Here is a 25,025-nt window from a genome sequence, read left to right on the forward strand (position 1 = left end):
TTTAGAGTCAAAATATAAGCAAATTCTAAAAGGAATATCAAACTTTTAGAGGATTGAGTGCTTTTTTTTTTTTAAATAGGGATGTAGCCATTCATAGTAATTGATTTGAAATACAATAGATAGTTAAGAACATAGATTTATGTGCATTTGTTTTAAAATCTTAAATATGTTTTTGTATATTTTATATTAGAGTATTTTAATTAAGAAGTTTAATATTTTATATTTAATAAAAGGTAAATTTTGAGCTTTTAGAGAGCTATAATCAACCACCCCCAACTTAAAAGATATAAACAAATACTTTTTTTTTTTTTTGCCAAACTGTATCCAGCTTTATTAAAGATACTTTTCATAAACAATCATGGTATTTCAGGCAGGACATGGGCAGACAATCGTTAACAGCATACAACAATTTTCAAACTCCCTTCTTCAATGAACTACCAAAATCAGAAAGCCACTATAAAACCCAATGAAGTCTTCATCTGATGCTCTGAACAGCGAAAGTTTAGAGTGAGGGTTGACATTTCACATTAAGCATGTTGTTTGACAACTTTTCACAAGCCGACCCTGACTTTCAGGAAATGAAATGAAAATGGCCGAGAAGATCAATCTGTAGATCCACAATCTACAATAAAAGGGAACTGCCGCTCTTTTGAGGAATGCCATCTCAGTGGTGACACTGGACAGTCCAGGCTGCACAACATACTGGAAATCAATTTTTTTGGGTCAGGTCCCAGAGGGCTCTGGGCTTAAGACAGGCAAAGTCTATGCTTAAAGTGGAGAGGGAGAAAAGGACATAAAAACGAATTTTAGTTTTTCCACACGACAAAGTGTTTGTGCCAAGATGGCTAATGTGTGTCAACATCAAGAGATCCCTCCTCCCGGGAACCAAGAGGAAGTTTCTCAAAACTAGAAGGGAAGGGTATTCCCCCCCATGTCAGTCCAGCTTTGGAGGCATTCTATTAGTACTATGTGTCCTTCCCCCAAAAAATAACAATGAAGTGTTCTGTGCGCTAACAACATAGCTTAAAAAAAAAAAAAAAAGTAAAACAAAACTCTGCAATTTTATAAAACTTGATAAAAAATAGTATTTCAAACTGTACAGTCACCAGAAATACACAGTTATCAAAAATGCACACACTTCACTTGGCATCTCCAGCACCTTCAGCTTTCTGTGCCTGGTCTGTTTTGGCATCTCCATTTCCTGCAGGATTATTCCCATCTTTGCCAGCAAGCATCAGCTTTCCCCTTTTTCCCTTTAGGCACCTTCTCTCCCTTCTTTGCAGGGGCCTTTTTAGGCTTGGGCTCTGGCTTTGGAGGAGCAGGTTTAGCTGATAACCTGGCAGATCTTCTCTGTGGTTCGTCCTTCACCTTGGCTTTATCTCCTTTAGCATCCCCTTCAGCCTTTCTCTTGGGCATGATGGCGACGGCGGAGGGACGTGCGGGCGGGACGCAGGGATGCAGCAGCGCATGCAGCAGCGCGCGGGCCTCGCTCGGTCCGGGGCTCGATCTCGTCTCCTAACAACAAACACTTTTTAATTGAAAGTTAAGTCATTAGAGTGATAATGTTAATTAAAGCTTTGTTTTTAAATATTGAGAATAATTTTTTAAAACTCCGTGATTCTAAAATATTAAGCATTTAATGTAATTATCTTCTTTATTTAGGACTTATTTTTTAAGTTTTTATTTATTTTGAACAAAATATTAACCATAGGAAACTAAAGTTTTCATAAAGATGCTTAATTGAGAAAATGTAAATTTATTAAAGTTGAAAGCAAAAGTTAGTTAAAATATTGAAATTTAAATGAGGTTGTGATTTCTGTTACTTGGATGGAAGACACTTTTGAAACACATTGAATTATAAACTTTTGAATGGAGTTTGTACTTTTTATTTTGAATAAAATTAAACATTTAATTAATAATATTTAACCATTAGCTTGTTCACAAAAGATTTAAGGCTTAGTTAGAATCAATTATTAAATGATTAATTGAAATTCAATCAAAAGACTTACATGGTAAAAAGTAGTTCAGATTTCTAAACAGACTTTATCAGAAAAGTCATAGAAAAGCAGGAGAAAATATTTTTTGTTGTTCAGGAAAACCCACAATTATAAAAGACTGAGGAACATCAACTTCAAAAGGAGTTTCCAAAGGTTTTAAGATTTTTTCCAGTTTCTTATATTTTGAAATCTGTAATGGCACTATGTTTATAAATAATTGCCTTAAGCTATAAATAAATGTTGACTATCTCAAACTATTCTATTTCATACAATTTTTTATCATTGAGATAATACAATTTTTACTTTTATTACCAAATATATGTGAGAATGTTCACTTCTAAAGGCCACTAGTTTGTGATCAGGTCTAGAATTTAACAATGAATCTGTAAAAAAAAATTTTTTTTTAATAATTTCAAAATTACAGCCTTCCTTTACATTCTTATTTTACAATGTTTAAAACATATATTGTTTGGTTTTGTGTGTTGTTTTTTTTTTGTTGTTGTTGTTTTGTTTGATCATTTGCTTTGTTTTTCTGCCAGTTCTTAGCAGGGGAAGTTTGTGGTTGTGTCTTTTCCTTCTGTCTGTGATTCTTTAAATTGACTTTAAATTTCCCATGAGAAACATATTGTATAAGATTACGATGATAAAGTTTTCAGGTAATTATGTTTCTGCAGCAAGAAGTTAAATGATTGTGTGTGTGAGTGTTTATGCTTTCATCCACTAAAATATTAGGAAGTATCAGATGCCTTAAAAAAAAAAAAAGTCATCAGAAGATCTGTCAAAATGCAGCTAGAAACATTTCTTAGAGAACCACAACTCGATTTTTTCACTTAATATATCTGGTTTTGGTTGACTAGAAGACGTCCGTAACAGAGCATTAACAAACACTGTAATTTGCTGGGGTCAGCGAGGTCTGTAGCTTCGAGATTGAAAGTTGTCTTAAATTATGCTATCAGCTTTCCAAACCTCATCAGACTTAACCCATTTAGGCGCCACTGACTTCTCGGAATCACCAATAGACCCTGAATCAGAAAACCGCAGAGCAGCCAGTCTCCTGTTATCAGAAACCTCAGTACAATTTTGCGTATTAATATTTCAGAAAGTTTGTAGGAACATATGCTCCCTGCTGAGCACTACAACCAGCTCAGACACAGTTACAGTCAGTCAACTGGGCCAGAGCAGCCGCTGCTCCCTGACTGTCTCTGGACCTGGCAACCAGAGGGAAGAAGATAAAAGAAAATGAAATGAATGCCTTCGTTTGATTTATGATTAATAAATTCCCATAATTGGAAAGTTAGGTAACCAGTAAATGGAATAACATAAGGTTACAGGAAAACACCAATTTTATCCTGTAACGTAGCCATAAACATTTTAAAATGAGCCAAAATCTGTTTGGCTCAGTGGATAGAGCGTCGGTTTGGGGACTGAAGGGTCCCGGGTTTGATTCTGGTCAAGGGCATGTACCTTGGTTGCAGGCACATCCCCAGTAGGGGGTGTGCAAGAGGCAGCTGATCGATGACTCTCTCTCATTGATGTTTCTAACTTGCTATCTCTCTCCCTTCCTCTCTGAACAAAATCAATAAAATATATTTTAAAATTTTTTTAAATGAATACAATATTATTTTATTTTTCCAGAAGAAGCAATTTTTGAAGGTTTTTTATTGAGATCATCAGTTCGCCCTAATGTTCTTCAAACCCTTTAATCTAATTTTCACCATATTTTGGTCAAAATAGAGTCTAAGAGGTATTCAACATAGTAGTGCAATTAAATATATTTTATAACCCGCAGAAAGATCAGTTTAACAATGAATACCCATGTGTATTTTTAGTGACTTGCAGAAATGTATGCAATAGAGTGAAATATGATTCTATGATGATAAACAGTGACAAATGTTCAGTGAAATACAGTAAAGCTAAATTTTAAAATAGAAACAAAACAGAAGATGCAACTTTAAAAGATCCTTGAATAAGTAATTTAGATATTATAAATAATACAAATTATATACATAAATTCGTTTTTGTACTGGGAAAGATCTAATAATATTTACATTTCCTTACTATACAATTTATAGCTGCCCTAGAGGGAAAATATTTATAGATACTTCTAGCAAGAAAACAGGTTCTTAAGTTTTAATTAAGCAGAGAGTTTAAAATGAAATCAAACCAAAACAAATTAGAATGCATTATTTTTAAATAAAATTTTAATGCTTAGCATGTTATCTAAAGTAAATGACTAGGGCATTGAAATTGTAATTTTTTGTTCTTTTGCATTTTTCTTTAAACAAATTATTATAACATGCATATTTTCTGTACTATATACATTTGAATATGGCGTTTTCCTCGAATAATGTAGAAATGAAGAGCATAAAAATCTGTTTTGTTATCATAGCCCTTCAATGGTACTTAAATAACATGTGTCCTTTATTACATTCAGGTATTTTCCCTCTAACCTCACTTTACTGAGAGTTTTTATCACAAATGGTTGTTGGATTTTATCAAATACTTTTTACTCATGTATTGATATGATCATGTGGTTTTTATCCTTTATTTTATTTATGTGGTGTATCACATTTATTGATTTGTGGATATTGTACCAACCTTGCATGCCCAGAAAACATGGTCTTGACATAGACCTTGATCATGGTCTATACCTTTCTAATGTATTATTGGATCTAGTTAGCTAATATTTTGCTGAGGATTTTAGCATCTATGTTTGTCTATGTTCGATGTTGGCCTATAATTTTATTTTATTTTTGTTTTGGGACTTAGGATAATGCTGGCCTTATAAAATAAGCTTGGGAATCTTCTTTCCTCTTGAATTTTTTGGAATAGTTTGAGAAGAATAGGTGTTATTTCTTTTAATGTTTGGTAAAATTCACCAGTGAAGCCATACAGTCCAGGACTTTTATGTGTTGGGAGTTTTTTGGTTACTGTTTCAATTTCAATAGTTGTAACCTGTCAATTCAGATCCTCTAATTCTTCCTGATTCAATTTTGGAAGATTATATGTTTCTAGGAGTTTATTCATTTCTTCCAGATTGTCCAATCCTTTTGGCATTTTTAAAAATAATATTTTGCATTTCTTTGGAGTCAGATATTACTTCCTTTCTATCATTTCTGATTTTATTTATTTGGGTCTTCTCTTTTTTTTAAACAAAATTCCATTTCTAAAGAAAATTTTAAAGAACATCATTGTTTTCTGAGATGTTTGCTGATACACTTGTATCACTTACTTGCAAGAGTATTTAAAAAATATACCTGAAACTTGATTGGGATTTTGAGTGCTGGGATTAAGTATTCTAAAAATGCATTCATTTTTCTATTCTGTTTAAATTATTTTGGCTATTATGTTACCAGCTGAGAGATACAAAATGATGTCTCATTGGTAAAGTTACATACATTCCCCCAAATTAAAATGTCATTTTCTAGTGCTTTTATTAATATGCTTAAAAAGTAAAGAGTTCTTTACATTAAGCTAGAAAGTTCTCCTATATTTTGTAAAAACATTGTCATACTGTATAATTAATAAAAAAATTAAAAACTTAAATTATACTCAACCAATTAACTAGATAGTCCTAAAAGAAATGAAATAATGTCATAAAAAATTAATGACTTTAATGCTTACTGAATAGCTATCATTTCTTCATTAGAACATAAGTAAAATATGTTTTCAGGTGGTAATATACTGTCTATGCAACCTAGTAAGACTGTAGCTGCAGATGACAGTTAAATTTAGGCCTATCTATTACTTTTAGGTTTGGTATTTAAAATGGTAGACAACATAGCATCTACCTCACATTTAACCATATGTGCAGAAGGCGAGGTCTGGCTACACTGAGAGCAGGTCAGTGAGTGAATGAAAATGGTGTGAAGCGATTGCTGAGGAAAAAGATTTGTTCAAAGGGATGAACACAGAGCTTCATCGTTCAGCTTCTGGATCCTGGATTTTAAGTGAGAAAAGACAAATTTCTCAGACAAAAAAAACACACATATGAACTTAGCTTGCAAACAATTTGCCATGTCATGTGCCATGTATAGAAGTTTTTAATTCTCAAAAATGTTTTAAGTATATTGATTCAATTTTAGAAACTGCACTTAAGGCTTTTATTCATCAATGTTAGATTGGCAGTTTTTGAAAAGAGTGAAAAAGAGGAATAAGAGCTAAATACCTTCTATGATATTTTAGGAAAATATAAGACTGTTTTAAAACAATTCTTAAAGACTATAAATTACATATTCAAATACTGGATGTTACACCTATAGACCACCCAAGTATTATTAACCTGATGGTTTAAGGCTATAATGTTTCCATGGCTATAACATTTTTTTAATCTTCCTATGTCTCAAACCAAGTTAATTGTTACTGTTTAAGACATTTCTTTTATTTAAACTGCATCTGTAAAATGCTTACATTTGCCTTCCTCTACACAACAGATGTTCCACAGAAAAGTTGTGGCGGGAAAAAATGTAATCCCATTTTGCCATAAAATTGCATTATAATCATAAAAGTGCATTACCTTCATTTCTTATATATCTTCAATTTACCACACTTTCTAACACTTCACATGCATTTTCTTTTGCCACAGTCAGATTATCAAATAGTTGAACAAACCTGTGTGAGCTGTATTTTAAAATTTACTGATAGCAAGTCTCCGCCTATAGCTATTGTGATTTACTTCTTCAGAGTGAGATTCAAGCATCCAGTTCATCCCAGCTTCAAATGAGATCTAAAAGGATTTTTAAAAAGTAAATATAGCTAAAACTGTGGTTTCTTGATTCACAAATCAAAATTCCTTACAAACAGATGACCATTAACAATTTTAAGTGTACAGTTTTAAACATTAAGGTATTGCATTACGGTTATAGTTTAATATTTTTAAAAATTGATTTGAGAATTTGAGAGAGAAAGGAGAAAACATTGATTTGTTGTTCCATTTCTCCATGCATTCATTGATTGCTTCTTGTATGTGCCCGGACTAGAGAACGCACCTATAACCTTGGCATAATGGGACGATGCTCTAACCAACTGAGCTATCTGGCCAGTGCACAGTTACAATTTATTACCTCTTAAAAGTACAGACTAACACCAGTCAGAGAAAAAGTGCATAGGCAAAGGTCAAGAATTTCCATTTGTCCTGTCACTGTTGAGTAGTAGATAGCTTTATTTTCCTGCTTTGATGTGTGACGCTACACATGGAGCATTGCCAACCAGGTAAAGTCACCTGCAAGTTGGTTTCCAGAGTAGATGTTGTGGCGCGATCATGTAACTATGGCTGGCCACCTAATGGGTGGCTTTAATCTCCAACCTCTCCAAAGGTCAAACTGATATCATGTGACTCAAAATCCCTACTGTAAATCATATTGTTAGACTATCTGATATGACTAACCCTCGCTCCTATTCACTTTGTCACAAACAAAGGCCCCTAGACAAATGTAGCTTTTTTTTTTTCTAATCAAGCATGAAATTTTAAAGGCTTAGAAATTACTTCCTAGAATCTGAGGGCAATGACCAGACTGCTAAATCAAGGCAAGATTCCAACATGTGATGAAGCTAGCCCAGCAACTCCCCTTACAGATTTCTTATGTCCTATTATTTTTTTCCCCAGTGAGTAGGTACTTGAAAATAGAGTACTATTCTAAAATGCACCTCTTCCTTCTTCTTGTTCTCTTTTTCACATAGACAATATCTATATACCTATATATCTATATATCTATATACCTATATACCTATACATCTGTATACCTATACCTATATCTATATCTATATCTATATCTATCTATATCTTCATATTTATTGCATCTTCAAGTGTTATAGAATAAGGTCTAGAGTTCTAGAATTTACCAGTAAATGATGACTGGTTGTGTCTGTTTAAATCAGGACTGCAATATATGAAAGTTCACTTAGCACTAGTGTGGCTTGATCACCCCAACTGTCCTGCAGGCTTGATCACCCCAACTGCCCTCCCTTACAGACCTGGTCCCTTTCAATTGCCCTCCCATGCTGGCCATCTTGTGTCCACATAGGGGCAACCATCTTTGACCACATGGAGGCAGCCATCTTGTGTGTCTGGAGTGAGGGTCAATTTGCATATTACTCTTTTATTAGATAGGAGATAGTCCTAACTGGTTTGGCTCAGTGGATAGAGCATTGGCCTCTGGACTGAAGGGTCTCAGGTTTGATTCTGGTAAGTTTGTGCAAGAGAAGGCCTCCCTTCCCCTAGCTGCAGGCATGGGCTTCCCTCTGGCACCTAGACCAGGACTTCCCCGGGGCTGGGCCATCAGCAGGCACCCGGTACCTGGGTTTCCCTGGCAGATCTGGCTTTGTCTGGAAGATTTTTGGAAGGACATCTGGTCTAGTTAGCATATTATGCTTTTATTATTATAGATATACACATTTAGTGGTATCTATCTATCTATCCATCCATCCATGTCATCACCTAGTATATTTTAATAGTTCTCAACACACACACACAAACTATAACTATGTGAGGTGTGATATATATATATTAACTAACTTACTGTGGTAATAATATTTTAGAATATATACACATACTAAATCATTATGTGGTACACTTTGAACTTACCAGTATATAATGTTGCATGTCAATTATATCTCAGCACAGCTGAAATAAAAAGAGAGCTAGAGAGAGACCATTGGACATTGATCAAAACTGACCACTGAAAGATCCTCACTAAATCTCCAACAGAAGCCATACAGATGACATTTTTATCAATGCAATGAAACTAGAAATTAAACACAAACTAGTAGAACAATAAATAACTAAGTAACTAAACAAATAAATAAGGAAAAATCAATCTGTATGGTAAAATGTAGGGCATAAGGGAGAGAAGAGAGAAGGTATATTAAAATGGGACATTTTTCACTTGAACACAGGTCATAAAAATATCTTACCATGCCTCTTGCCACAATTGTAGAAAAGACAGGGGAAAATGGAATTGTGTTGATCTACATATTCGATTGCATCATTATGTTTCATAAAATATGCTTGCTTTGTTATAGATCTCATTATATGTGTTTATGATGCAATTTCAAATTCTATTGTATTAAATGGCTAGATCATTGCAGAATTCTACAAATGCTGACAAATATTATTTCATCATGAAGCAGTCAACACTAAGTGATAGTTCACAAATATATGAAGACTGAGTTAAAGAATCAATAGCAGATGCTGTAAATTACTCCAAGAAAAGGGGGTGGAGGGAGCACAGAGAAAGGAATGAGTTTGCATTTATGATTTCCATGCACCAATTTGTTCCTTATATTGCGGCTGATGATTTAAAAATTTCTGGTTTGATTTGAAATGGAAACTTTCCTAAGCTATTCATTAGTTTGGGAAATTGTAATATGATTTATTCAAAATCACATTCCTCATCTGAAATAATAATCTGTATTATAGACAGAATGTGCTAATATGTTATCTGCAATGAATAGCATTTGCAAGTTAGGGCTCACTAAATGTGGCCATCTTTGCTTTGTCTACCTCTCCCTGATTAATATATTCCAAGTTGTGAAACCTAAATAAGTATCTTCAAAAGCAGCAATAAGGGGTAGCTGTAAAATTCATGAGTGAGATTTTAGAAAATAATTTTGTAACTTGCACGATGAAACTTTGACTTAAGTTAGAATTATAACACAAAGAAGATTTCAAGACTCATACATTAGAGTACCAGAAAAACAACCCCTATTATTTATGGTATTCAAATTTAACAGATAAATGGAAATGTTGGCTATGTTTTACATATGTGAAGCAAGAAAGTCAAATAAACTGTCTATTTTCAACTTTTTTTTTACAAGTAATTTATCTTAGATGTTCAAGTAGTACAGAAAGATGTAATATAGTGGTATACAGGTGTGTGTGTTTTTAAATTGGGCTCTTATTTCTAACACAGTCTCCAGAAAGAACATTCACTTAGAACAAGCACTTCTCATTTTCTTTGCCTGTCCATATTTTTACCTTTGTCTTTTGACCCCATGGGACAGGCATGCTGGACTAAAAGAAGACCACACCCAACCGGTGATCCTGAAGTTATAATTAAGCAGTGAGTCAGCATGATAGACAAACACTGCACCATGGCCAGGACACTTTCTCTGCTTTTAGCATCATCCCTCTTTCTTTACATCATTTCCTGTATAAGCCTTTGGAATGTAGGCAACTAAAGGAATGCAACAGGAAGTACGTGAGGATGTTTTACTGGATATATGTATATGTCATAGTCCACATTGATCTACTTTCCTATATCTTAATTAAAAATTATTCCAGAGAGGAAGAGAGAGATAGAAACATCAATGAAGAGAGAGACATGCCAATTGGTACCTCTTACATGCACCCCAGCCAGGGCCAGGGATCAAGCCTGCAGCTGAGGTAAGTGCTTTTGACCAGAATCGAACCTGGGACCCTTCAGTCCATAGACCCATGCTTTATCCACTGAGCCAAACCTGCTAGGGCTACATTAATATACTTTGCTTCATCTTTACCGATGCTTCTTTAGGCCACCATTCTCTCAACTTCTGCATAGCTTCCAAAGTGATTTTCCAAAGTGGTTCTTTCTTCAAACACACACATGGAAGCTAAATGTATATTTTACAAAATAAATTAAATTATGTATTTTATGCTTAAAGTCTTCTACTGTCTCTATTATACTCAGAAAAAAAAAAAAATGAGACGTTTCCCCAGGTACCAGGCTCTAGGTAGCTGGACTCTAACTTGTCAATCTTGTCTGGAACCTTCCTCCTCCTGGCTTAGTACTCTCCAGCCGTCTGACCTTTTTCTTGTTCTATGAGTAGGTATTTCAAATTCCTTCCATATTAGCATTGAACTTGCTATCCCTTCTGCCTGGAACATCAGCTCACGAGTACTGCATGCCTGCTCTCTTTCTTTTCAGATCTCAACACAATTGTTCCACCCACGGCAAGACTTTTTATAAAGTATCTGAGAACCTGGACAGTCTTTTACGTTAACTTGTGTGTGTACATTTTCTTAAAGATAATTTAATCATATCAGGAAATGTTACATTCATTTTTTATATGATTATATGTTTTTTTGTCAACCCAGTAAAGTATAAATTCAAGGAGAGAAGAAACATAGTTTTCTCTCTCACTGTGCTATCTCCTTGGCATACCACACTGCCTATAACTCAAGTGACCAATAAATATTAAATGTAAGATTAAATTTAAAGATAGATATGTGCCCCTGATTCATTCTTGACTTTTTTGCCACCATCTGGTGAGGGAAGTAGTTACAAGGGTCCTTTTCTCAGTGGTTTTATGCTTGCTCTTATCAATGGCCAAATTTCCCATTTGTAAATGTGGAAGTAGATTCTCCAGGTAGGACACTGAATTAATTCAAATCAGGAAAGCCTGAGGACAGAAATGAGCCTCTGCCAATTTAAACAAAAATGGAGTCATCTCTGAGACATAATCAACGAGATAATATAGTGTTTAATATTGGATTCTACAATCAAACTGTCTGGGTTTCATTATCACTCAACCATTTATACCAGTGATACTAATTTGAACACATTGTTGTACCTGTCTTTTCTGCATGTTTATTCTTTTGTACACTCGGTGACAGTATGGTATGTGCCTCATAGAGGGATTATGTTACAATGAAATAATATATGTCAAACTCTTAGAGGCAGGTCTGAAGTATTTGAAGAACACAGCACATATATTGGTTATGCTGCCTTCTCCTCACCTGGGCCCTGATCAGGACTCTTGCAGGAGGCAATCAATGGGTGTGTTTTTCTCACATTGATGTTTCTTTCTGTCTTTCCCTCTCTCTTCCACTTTCCCTTAAAAAATCAATGGAGCCGAAGCCGGTTTGGCTCAGTGGTAGAGCATCAGACTGACTGCGGACTGAAAGGTCCCAGGTTTGATTCCGGTCAAGGGCATGTACATTGGTTGCAAGCACATCCCGGTAGGAGGTGTGCAAGAGGCAGCTGGTCGATGTTTCTCTCTCATCGACGATTCTAGATCTCTATCTCTCTCTGTCTTCCCCTCTGTAAAAAATCAATAAAATATATATTTTAAAAAAATCAATGGAAAAATATCCTTGGGTGAGGATTAATAACAAAAAAAAATTGTGTTAATATAAAATTTAATGGGAACCACAAACTCAATTGTCTGTATGTTATACATAGTTCTTTTTTTCGTCTTTCCCATCAATACAGTAAGTGTTTCATATATATATATATATATATATATATATATATATATACATATATATATATATATATATATACACATATATATATTACAATGGATGTATAATGGTTTACATTTTCTACATTTTATATATATATATATATATATATATATATATATATATATATATACACACACACACATATGTGTGTGTGTGTGGATATTACAATGGATGTATAATGGTTTACATTTTCTACATGAATGTGACATTATGGGCACTTGTAATTTGATGTTTAGATAGAATACATATACATACTTGGAGTAATTTTTTATGTAAGTGAACTCTTCTTTTTTAAGAAAGATGTTTTCATTGATTTTAGAAAGGAAGGGAGAGGGGGAGAGAGAGAGAAACATTAGTGATGAGAGTCATTGATCAGCTGCCGCCTGCACACCCCCCAATAGGGACCAAGCCCACAACCCTGGCATGTGCCCTGACTGGGAATTGATCCATAATCTCCTGGTTCATAGGTCTACAGTCAACCACTAAGCCAAGATGGCTGGACTAAATTAACTCTTCTTCATTAAAAAATCACATGTATATATAAGATAGTAGCTATTGAGAACAGAAATTAAAATCATGGACCTATCAAGAAGTCTTCTGAGTTGATAACATATATACTTGAGTATAGTAAAGGACTTCACTTACACATTGATTAATAGGTGTGAATAGCTGTGATTGATTCTAAAAAATTAATTTGCTCCTTCTGTGGTCTACCCATTATGTTTAGATTGAGCTAGTTTTCCTCTAGTTGAAAAGATAGATGATTAAATAGTTAACTATATTACTATATGATTAGTGCAATAATGAATGCTTGATTCAAGTATAAATATTTGAAATAGGTTTTTGGAAAGTAAAGTGAAATGCTTTCAAACCTGCTGTTTATTAAACAGGACTTTGAAAGACAGAGAAATGGACCAAAAGAATTAATTTCCTGAGTCTACTGTGCACCTTCCACTATTTAATATATGATGCAAACATTTCCACAAAGTGTTATCTGGCACTTATCTAAAAAATCAGAAATAAAATACTTGACTCTTTAAGCTTGGAACAGCAGATTATAATTCCTATTCTTAGAAACATGAAAATATTTAAAAATAAAAATACCTTTTAAAGAAGATAGAGAAATGCATCTATTTTATAAAAGTTGAGATAGAAAATAGTTATTTTCAACTTGTTCAAAATAAGATACATTTATTTGAAGAATAACAAATTAAATAAATAATGACCAATACATTATACTCCTGAAACAGTTTATTTCTATTTCTACAAACATCGATGAAGCCCATACTATATACCACACACTGTGCTATATATCTTAATAATAGTATTATTTTCAATAATCATGGTGATGCCAACACTCATATAGTTTCTGATACATGACAAGTACTTTATGTGCTATATGTACACTAACTCATTTATATCACTGGTAAGAGAGGGTAAATGCTATGGAGAAACATCTGACCAGTGAAGGAAAAAGGAAGTGTCAGCGCTGGAAGTATCCATTGAAAAGAGGAGGTCCTCATTGGGAAATAGACATTTGAAGATATGTATATCTGGGAATTCTCCAAGCAAAACGTCCAGATATCTACTTAGTCATAGCCTGTTGTTTTCATGGGAAATCAATGAAGCCTTGGATGGAAAAAAAGGGGAAGTAGTCAGAAATGAAGTAAGAGGAAAAAATAGAGTAATGGCTTCAAACATGTATAAAGTGCCATTTAGAGGACCATGCCATTTATTTCCACCAGGGGTCAGCCACATCCTCCACCAAAGGGGCAACCCTGAGCAGGCAGGAAAGACTGATTTTCCAATCTCCCCTGGAAACACGCAGGAAGTGGGGAGGATAGGAGGCAGTACAGGGGAAAGTCCTTTGCTGGGCGCATGCGTGGTAGAAGTCAAGATTGCCCAGGGAGAGGCCTCCCTTCTAAGAGCAGGTGCAGTAGAAGGCAGATGAAAAAGCAGAACTTTGAGGCATCTGCTGTAGGAGCCACAGTGGTGACCATCAAGGGGAAGAGTCTAGCCTGGGAAAATCTAAGAAAAGGATCAGCTAGGAAAAGGGCACAAACCCCAAAGATCCAGAAAAGATTTGGATAGGGAGAGGGCCCAGCACAGTGCCGAGAAAACCCAAGAAACAGGCTGGACAATTTAAAAGACTGCTGGCTTGTTCCCAAAAATTAAGACAACATATGGAGGATTAGCAAGGATCCCTGGACAGTTGCTCCCAGGGCTTGTCTGCCCTCTGCATCCCAAAGGGTGTATTATTTATTTTCACCCCAATAAATCTTGCCACTATGCTTAAATTTCTCCCACATGTGTGTGTCCTTGAATTTTTTTCTCACAACTCGATAAGGGCTAGGTTATGACTAGGTTAGGCCCATTTGAAGAATCCAGGATACTCTCCCTCTTCAATTTTTTGGCAACTTTTCTGCCTACTACATCTATACTAATAATCTATACTAATAAAAGTGTAATATGCTAATTAGACCTGGTTGACTGGCCATCTTCCGGACTTCTGACTTTCTTCCTGACAAAGCCATGGTGGTGGGGGGTGAGGCAGAGAGGACAGTTGGGGGCGATCAGGCCAGCAGGAGAGATCAGTTGGGGGCTAGATCAGGCCTGGAGGAAGGGCAGTTGAGGTGATCAGGCAGGCAGAGGCAATTAGGCCAGCAGGGGAGGGCAGTTGGGGGTCAGATCAGGCCGGCAGGAGAGGGCAGTTAGGGTTGATCAGGTAGGCAGTCAGAAAGGTTAGGGGCAATTAGGCAGGCAGCAGAGGCAGTTAGGGGGGAGCAGGCAGGCAGGTGAGCATTTAGGAGCCAGGGGTCCCAGATTGCAAGAGGGATGTCTGACTGTTGGTTTAGGCCCAATCCCACAGGGCCTCTATTTTGATTATAAAATAATCATCTATTAAATTTCTTTTAATTATAAACTTATTAAGGGAAAACATTAAAATTTGAAAATTAAAATTTTTGAAACTCTAATGCTGAAATCTGGGTGTTTTCCTTTTATATATAATTACCATGTTTCCTGCAAAATAAGACATCCTCCGAAAACAAGACCTAGCACATGGAAAAATAAGACATCCCCTGAAAATAAGACCTAGCGCATCTTTGGGAGCAAAAATTAATATAAGACACTGTCTTATTTTCGGGGAAACAGGGTAGTGGCCAGTGCATGAAATTCATGCATTGAGGGGCTTCCCTCAGCCCAGCCTGCACCCTCTCCAATTGGGGATCCCTTGGGAGCAAGCAGTCCTGGATTATGATTGTTTCATTGCAAGAGTGTGTTTTTACCCTCCCTTACCAGCCTGATCACCCATAACTGCCCTATCCTGCCAGCCTGATTGCCCCCACTGCTCTCCTCTGCAGGCCTTGTCCCTCCCAACTGCCCTCCCCTGCTGGTCAACTTCACGTAGCCATCTTGTGTCCATATGGGGGCTGCCATCCTTGACTAAATGGGGGCGGCCATCTTGTGTGTTGAAGTGATGGTCAATTTGCATATTACCTCTTTATTATATAGAATAACCCCTTTTATTTCTCAAGATGAATTGGAGATGTAACTTACTTTATATGAATATAGTAAAGGGAAAATTATTATTTTCCTCTCTCCCTTGCTCCATCTCCTCCTCTCTCCTCTTCTTCCTGCTCCTCCTTCTTTTTCTTCTCTCTCTCTCTCTTTTTCTTTCTCACCTCTTTCTCCAGAAATAATAATATATTTGTGTTTGGAATGTATTAAAAATATTCTTGTTTGATAAACCAATTCATGACAATTTCTTAGACATTTCATTGCTTTAACATAAACTTACCTGATTTCAACTTTAATTATTTTTGCCCCTGACTGCATGTGATACTGACTATAAATTATCATTAGTCTATTTGACACAGTGGGAAGATTTGAATGTATTAAAGTGGTATATTTTAAACACACAAGCTGTACAGAATGGCCAATATGCTGTAAAGCTGTTGTCAATACAGGCATGTTTTAGCTTGTCACATTGAGACCAATAAGAAAGATTTGTTCTATAATAATTTATGTTGGATGTACAAGATATGTATCTTTTTTTTTCTTTATATATTATAAAAATCACAAAAGTTAATGAGAATACCATGGTATTGGAGAAGGTCAGCTGTAGGAATAGATTAAATGATCTTGGAATATTGATTGTTCCATTGCAAGAGCATGTTTTTTCCACACTCTTTGACATACCTTCTTTCACTGTTCAACCATTCAGTTAATGAGGCAATGCAGTGATTTCAATGTAAGACAAATCTTGATTTGCTGCCAATAGTTTCTAGCTCAGTGCAGTTTCACTGGCAAAGTGTTAAGTACTTGATTGATGTACTTCAGTGTCACTTCCTACTCCCTTTAGTTGCCTTAATTCTCCTATGACTTGTCACCACCTGAGAGATGTATTTGTTCATTTTCTGAGTGCCACACAAGATTACAAGGTCTTTGAAGATAGGCAATCCATCTCTTTTGTTCACCACTGTTTCCCTACTGCTTAGTTACTGGCATATAGTAGGTTCTCAAAATTATTTGATGAATGATTGCCCACATGCTTAAGAAATGTGACCTATTTATAAGTCACAAAATATTTTTGGGAGGTTATTAACTTTATTTTTTAATTTTCCTAAAAATATTTACCTTTTGTGGAGTATGTTTTAAGCCTATTTGCAGAATAAATGATTCATTAATATGTATTTTTTTTCATTTATTCTTTGTGCATTAATGACTTTAACTCAATACCTGGACTGTCAGTGCCATATTGTAATCATACTTGTATGCTCTCAGGTTATATAATTGTGTGTGTATTCTAGCTTATTGCAAATAAGTTTTGAAAAGTCCTTCATAAAGAGCTAAAAGATTTCTACGGTACTTGTTAGAAGTCTAATTTACCTTGTGTTTCTTTGGTGATCCATAATGTTTGGCATAGGTTTCTTACAATTGATAATAAATTATAATCCTATATGATCATTTCTACGTTAACCTTATAAGATCCACAATTGCCATGAAATCTAGTATTGTACATTAAGCATCAAGGATATGACTACATTAAAAATAGACAAAGCTTATACATTCAGGTTATTTTTTTTTAAGTAGTCATTCAGTATGATGCACTTTTGACAGATAAGACTGACAAAAATAGCAATGCAGATAACTATTTTAATGCAAATTAGATCTGAAGATTTAGTTAAACTTTCTGAAGTAATAATCACATAAAATATTCTTCACAATGGAAATGACTTGAAGCTTTTAGCATATTTTTATGAAGGCAAAATGACAAATTTTATTAGTTAAATTTTACTTTAGTCAAAATTCTAGGAACTTAACTTGTACATATTGATACCAGATTTTTGGACTGGAAACACATGGTTTCCCCTGGATAGGATGGTTCCCAGGCTTTTGTCCAGGGGAGTCAAAGAATGAAAGGACAGAGAAAGGTGTAGCAGAGGTGGAAATTAATTGAGAAACAAGCACAGACTCCCATGTAGGGAGGGGAAAGAGTCCCACAGAGTCCCCTTTTCCTATGTACACTAATAAAAGAGAAAGATGCAAATTGATTATACCTTCACGACCCGCACCAGCCAATCAGGAGTGAACATGCAAATTAACCCAACAAAGATGGTGGTCTAACTTGCATACACAGGTGCCAGGGGCAGGGTGGGACATTTGTGGCATCTCCATAGTGAGGATGCAGTTGTTCCGCCCCACCCCAGCCACTCAGGGATTCTGGGCAGCATGGGAAGGCAGGGCCAGAACAGAAAGGCAGTGCCAGCAGCCAGGGAAAGGAAGCCCCGTTCTTGCACGAATCTTCATGCATTAGGCTTCTAGTGGTTTATAAAGGCTGCAGATCTTTGTGCCTTGATATCCCCTCTGGTTGGTCACTATTCCCTTCTGATTTGGTCACTATAGCAACTCCAGAGCTCAAAGGTAGAATCTCACATGGGACATGTGAGGTGCTTCTCCCCTCCTTCCCCATTGTTTCCCTATTCCCTCTGGGCTTTCTTCCTCTATCTTTGAAGGAAGGGCTCCCTTCCCTTTATTCTGTAAATGTATAACTTCTGCAGCTCCCAGCTCCCTTATTCTATAGAAATGTACCTTCTGTAGCTCTATAGCCCCGTGCTTTTTCCATGGATCCCTTAATTTAAAAAAAAAATTTCCTAAACTGGCCTATTTCACCCCAAGAAACTTCTATCTTATCCCTTTCAATATGGTATATACATATCTTAAAGATTAAATAATTTGATAGCTTAAAACTATTTAATCTTTCTATATAATTTTCTTAACTTTTGTCTTTGCATTAATAGCATGTAAAAAGTTAAATTCTCAATTTTATGTTTTTTTCATATAGCAAAGTATTACTGTTTCAACAAAAAGCAGTATTTAATGCTGAAGCACTACCCACCAAATCTTACTAAGAAATTTAAGAAGTATTTCACCTTTCCTAACACTTCAGACACAAATTGGTTCAAAATAATGAAATTACACGAAGTACAAATTTTGTCCTATTGCTGATTAATTATAGTACAGAATTTTTCTGAAGTTTTGTTGATATTTATGGTTATGTTTTATAAAGATATAAAGGAAAAGATTTTTTAAAATAATATTAGACCACTGAAATGTGACCCAACTTAGTTAAAAGTTCAACCTTTAGAAACATAATTGAGGTCAGTGATATCAACTCCTACAACTTCCATTTTTCTATAAAAATAAACAAACCTGTTTTTCTACAAGGTCTTTGAAGAAAGGAAATTCATCTCTTTTGTTCATGATTGTATCCCTAGGGCTTAATTACTGGCATATTGTAGGTGCTCAAAAATGATTTGACAAATGATTAAGCCATAGATGTTTATTGTAATACAATTATATATAATCTCTTCCCATAACCCCCCATTGAATCCTTTGAGAATGAACTGTTGTCATATATAATTTTATACATATATATAAAGTTGTAAGTGTAATGTTAAAATTATCCTTGATCTTAACATCTTAGCCATGATAGCAAATGTTTTTTGGACTGAAACCTGGATTCTTCGTCTGCAGAAATCAAAGAATGAATCCACGGACAGAAAGTGATATAGCAAAGGTGGAGATTTATGGAAAAACAAGTTCAGACTCCCATGTAGGGAGAGGGAAGGGCCCCACAGAACTGACTCCCATGCAGGGAGAGGGAAGAGTCTGACTGGGTTCCCTTTCCCTATGGCTTAGAAAGGGTGCAGATCCTGGTGCCATGATAACCCCTCTGATTGGTCACTATACCATAGACTGGTTACTATAGTAACTCCTGGGCTCAAAGGTTGACCCTCACATGGGATTGTGAAGTTCTCCCTCCTCCTTCCCTATTGTTTTCCTATTCCCTTTGGGCTTTCTTCTTCTCCTTCTGAATGAAGGGCTTCCTTCTCTTTATTTTGTAAATATAGACCTTTCTTGGTTAGTTCCAGCTCCCTTGTCTTATGTAAATATACCTGTTGCTTCCTCCTTGTCTTATGGAGATGTAACTGCACCTGGCTTCCTTGTGTTATGGAAATATACCTTCTCCCAGTCCTTGGCCCTGTGTTTTATCCATGGACCCCAATTCTGAAAAATCCCTAAACCTACCTATGTTCCCCCCAAAATTCCTGCTTCAGTGATAGCCATAGTTAACTTCTGATACTATATATTTTATTATTTATCAATTTATACACAGATAAAGAAAAGTATGGTTCATTTATTATAAAAATGAACTAAATTATGGCATAGTTTTTCATAATTTGAGGAATACAAGAACAAAGAATAAGTCTTATCTTGATGTTAGAAACTCTTCTTTGAGTGAATTAGTAGCTTTATTTTTAAAAGTTTATCTTCATTATTGAAAGTATTACAGGTGTCCCTTTTTCCCCCCCATTGACCCTCTCCACCCCACATGTGCCTTCTCAGGCCTTCACCACACTCTTGTCTGTGTTCATGGGTTATGCACACATGCATATAAGTTCTTGGTTAATCTCTTCCCATAACCCCCCATTGAATCCTTTGAGAATGAACTGTTGTCATAAGAAATGATTCAGTGCAGCATTAAATGATAATTGCAATATAAAATTATTTTATGCTGTTTGTAGATTTTTGAGAGGGCAGGGCGGGGTGAGGGGGCAGGGCGGGGTGAGAGGGCAGGGTGGGGCGGGTCCAGCTCCAGGTAACTGGACCCTAGGCCTAACCCAACCAATCAGGTCAGCCAAGGTAGCGGCACTACCCTCCCTATAAAACCCATTGATATGTTAAGTTCTTCCTCTTTCTCGCCCATGCCCTCCTTGGTGTAGGTGAGACTGGGCTCGGACTAGTCCGAAATAAATACAGGCTTTCTGCAATTGCATCGGATTCGGCTCCCTGGTAGTCTTTGGGGTTTATGACACTTGGGCATTACAATTTTAACTTTTGTAATCTTAAAGATAAGTAAAAAAGTTATTATTTATAATTATATAACATGTGTAAATAGGCCCCCATTGACAATATAAGAGTTCCCCCCTCTCCCTCTTCTATCTCTCTCTCCTGATAAAATAGAAAAGTAGAAGGTGAAAGGTAAAAGGAAAAGCAACAATACTTTCATTTTTATTCTAAAAAACTAAGGAACAAAAGCATATTTTGTTATGATTTCTGCCATAAGTAATGGATCTTTTGTTATATGGTCATTGAAAAATAGTGACTCTCTAAATGTAGAGATGATATGAAAACAAAATCAAACATTTCTAGCTTTAATAAATAAATAAGATTATGACATTTATATATTATTTAGGGATTAAATAACAACTCAAAATATTAATATATATATATATATATATATATATATATATATATATATGTATAAAATGGTTTCTTCTGAATACTAAGGCCAAAACTAAAAATGAAGGATAGAACTGTATCATTTCTTTTTAATTATCACCCAGAGATATTTTTCCATTGATTTTTAGAGAGAGTGGAAGAGAGAGAATTATCGATGTGGGAGAAACGCATCAACACATCGACTGGTTGCCTCCTGCATGTGCCCTATCCTTGACCAGAATCAAACCTGGGACCCTTTGGCTCTATTCACTGAGCCAAACCAGCTAGGGTCAGAACTGTATTTTCCATCTAAACTAGAGTCTCAGTGCACAACATTTGTGTGTGAGTTCAGTCCCTAGGTCTGGCCTGTGATCAGGACCATCTTCCTCAGCAGCCCACAGCCAGCCCCATCCCTCATTGCCACACACCTCTGGTTCCCCATTCGCCATCAGGTGATCGTTGTCTCACAGCTGGGAAAGGGACTGAGAGGTTGGCTGTTCCCCCCCTACTTGCTGGCCCCACCCCTGCTACAGGTGACCATCAGGTGATCAGAGCCTGCTGGCTCAGGAAAGGGATCAAGAAGTGGTCAGTGCACCTCATAGTGACTGGTCCAGCAGTTGTTCTGGTTGTTCGGCCATTAGGGTCTATTTGTGTTTTACCCTTTTATTATATAGGATAGAGGTCTGGTGCATGGGTGGGGGCCAACTGGCCTGCCCTGAAGGGGGCCCTGGATTGGGGTGGGGGGTCCCTGCTGAGGGAGAGGCCAGCCTGGCCAAGGGGCCATGGGCAGTTTGCAGGCCGTTCATGCCCCCAATCAGGATGAAGGTCCCAATTGGGGGTGGGGCCAGCCTGGATGAGGGGCCAAAGGTGTTTTGTGGGCCGGCCACACCCCCAATTGGGATGGGTGGTCCCCGCTGGGGGGCGAAACAGGCCAGGGCAAGGAGCTGCCAGAGGTTTGCAGGCTGGCCAGGCCCCCAGCTTTGTCAAGAAGGACGTCTGTAATGATGCCCAGTAAGATGTCTGGTCTAATTAGCATATTAGCCTTTTATTAATATAGATGTTTAAACCGTGTTTAAATATTACTGCCATTAATTGTTTAAAGTTTAAACATAGAGGCAATAAATAATGTGAAAAACATATACAACAATAGTGATTTGAACACAAAATATAATTTGATATCTCATACAAAATTTGTTTTTCCAGATCATTTCTAGTCAGTATTATAAATATTTAGACCCATATCTACACAAATATATATATATATATATATATATATATATATATATATATATATATATAAAGTTTAGGAATACCATCAAGATAATTATGAAAGAGCAGTAACTGTTATTTAAGAATTAAATAACAAGTTCTAGCATTTGTCAGTTGGCATTTTGTCATCATGTCTTACTATTCTGTTTTACCTTTCTTTAAATTCTACAAGTGCCTGGATCTTTACATGCCTTTTCTTCACTTAGTTTTATTTTTCAAATAAAAAAACAAACATATATATATATATATATATATATATATATATATATATATATATATATAAAAATAAACAAGTTGCTAGCAGGGTGCATTTTTACTTTGAGAATATCTAAGTCTTTACTGCCCTTCTATTATTTACGTTTCCAGAGATGCCAATGTATGTCCATAAAGGGCATGGAGAAGATGCCTTCTGCAAAGACATTTATGTTTGCAGCATTGCCTGTGTGTTAAAAACCCATGGCACTAAAAAAATAAAAAATAAAAAAGAGAGTTGCTCTTTTGTAGTATCAGTTCAAAAAAAACATAATCACTTGGGAAATTTTACTCTGTATCTGCTGCAAAGAAACCCAGCGGAGAAGAAAGGCCTGCAAAAGCATAGAAGGCAGTAAATGTCAGTAAAGGTGGATCATTCTTGCTTGTAGCCATAAGGGCATTTCACTTAGACTCAAGCTCATTGTTATGCTTAGTCAAGTATAACCTTATGTCAAGCTGATCTCTGCACTGTGGAACTCCAGATGTAACTACAAGTAGCAAACTTTGAAATAATATAGTGCCCCCAATTGAGACCGGAATTTTGCAGCAGCTCAACTCTAAATCAATGTTAATTGCAGTTAAAAGCTAACAATAAAACTGACATCTTAGATTTTGAAATGTTATTAAGTGTGAATTTTGGAGATGTTAGCTTTCATATGGAAAACAATACAATAATTAATAAGTAATAATACAAGAATAAACTTTGTTTCCTGTACTCACAATTGCAAACCTAATTTTGGCTACTTTTGTATATGCTATGTAAGCATATCCAATAACTCTGAAATCTAATGTGTTTTTCATCTGTGCATGTCTCAAATAAAGATTTGAGAAAATTCTATAGAAAGAATGTATTATTTACATACACACCCACATATGTAGTTTAATTTTTTGTTCCATGAAAAGACCAACATTTGATAAAAATCGATGATTTAGTTGAAGTAACAAAAACATACAAGTCAAATATATAGACATTCCCACCTTGTTTTCCAAATCAATAATTATAAGGCAAATTAGATTTAGTTTGAACATCAAAAATGGTCAAAAATACAAATGTTACATCAAAAGCTCCCATTGTTTGTCCATAGTTTCTAAATTTAAAAATAATTTTTAAAGTTCATTGACGTGGTGTAGTCAAGTTTTCCATGGTTCGTCACTTCATTTACATATAACTATTGGGGGAAACAGTTTTCCTGTCTCGGTCAAACATATCTCACCAGATGTGTCCTATTGATTTCTTTCTCCAATCTCCATATGTTTAGGTTCCTTCACTTTTCTTTCTATTTGGAACACCAAGTTGATGATATAAACCTTTTGTTAACATGACTGTAATTTTTCATCTACTTTAATACACATTATTGATTGTGCATGGAGTTGGACCATTTAAATTTGTTCGTTTAGACAATTAGAATCGTATAATATTAGAATGTGTAATTTTGAATGACTTATATGTCCAGACATGTATTCTGTGGTTAGTCAGGCAAGTTTATATTCAAGGAGAAATAGCTTATTAGGCTAATACAATGGGATTAAAATAATTATTTAGGCCCTGGCTACTGTTTCTCAATGGTTAGATCATGGCCCATGCACCGAAGGATTGCAGGTTCAATTCCTGGTCAAGGGCATGTACCTACCTGGCTTGCAGGCTCGATCCCCAGCTCCAGTCCATGTGCATGCGGAGGCAACCAATCTCTGTGTCTCTTGCATTGAACTCTCTCCCTTTCTCCCTCCCATCCTCCCTCTATCCCTTCAACTCTCTCTAAAAATCAATGGAAAAAATACCCTCGGATGAGGATTAACAAAACAAAATAAAACAAAACAAAAAAGATTCATTTAGAACTATGTTAATTAATATTCTTTTCACTTGCTTCTTTATACTATGCATAGAAAAATAACTTTTACTTGATTATTATGATTTAAAAGTGAACACTAGTTAAAAGAAGCTTGGGTAAGCTACTGATATATAAGCCTCAATTTGTCACTAGAAAATTGTGTCATTCAGATGAAAATGTCTGTATTTTCTTCTATATAATTACTAAGGAAATTAAGAAGATTTTTGGCTAGTGAAGATAAATATGTAATGTATCAAATATATATTTTTATTTTCATTAAATGTCTTCTATACATAGAGATGAAAGTTTATGGTTATTCAATTTCTATAGAAATAGAATTCATGCACATGTTAGATACCATTACATTACTCTCTTTTTATAAGCAGTGTCCCTAGATGAAGTTTTAAATTTGAGAAAAATTAGCAAGTTATTGAATATCTATACATTAAGAGACAATGTAACCAATATTTCGTGAGCGCCTATTGGAAGGCATGCAGATTTTTCTGGTTTTCTTTACCATCTTATTCTCCAGTGTCTAGCTGAGTACCAGCATGTGCTATTCATCTTATTATTTGTTAAATAAATGTATGAATTATGCCAATTAAATTGCTCAAGATGGACGTTTGATGTAATTATTGTTACCCAAGCAGCAGATGAGAAAACTGT

General features: G+C 35.6%; 1 pseudogene across 1 annotated transcript; it reads right to left on the reverse strand.

The window, feature by feature from the left end:
- Positions 1-314: 314 nt before the first annotated feature.
- LOC118711444 lies at positions 315-1,493 on the reverse strand (annotated as a pseudogene). Its single transcript, XR_004985712.2, has one exon. The product of XR_004985712.2 is annotated as a non-histone chromosomal protein HMG-17-like (transcript).
- Between the last annotated feature and the right edge of the window lie 23,532 nt (positions 1,494-25,025).

Source organism: Pipistrellus kuhlii, unplaced genomic scaffold (genome assembly GCF_014108245.1).
Source record: "Pipistrellus kuhlii isolate mPipKuh1 unplaced genomic scaffold, mPipKuh1.p scaffold_m20_p_8, whole genome shotgun sequence".
In the NCBI taxonomy this organism is placed as follows: domain Eukaryota; kingdom Metazoa; phylum Chordata; class Mammalia; order Chiroptera; family Vespertilionidae; genus Pipistrellus; species Pipistrellus kuhlii.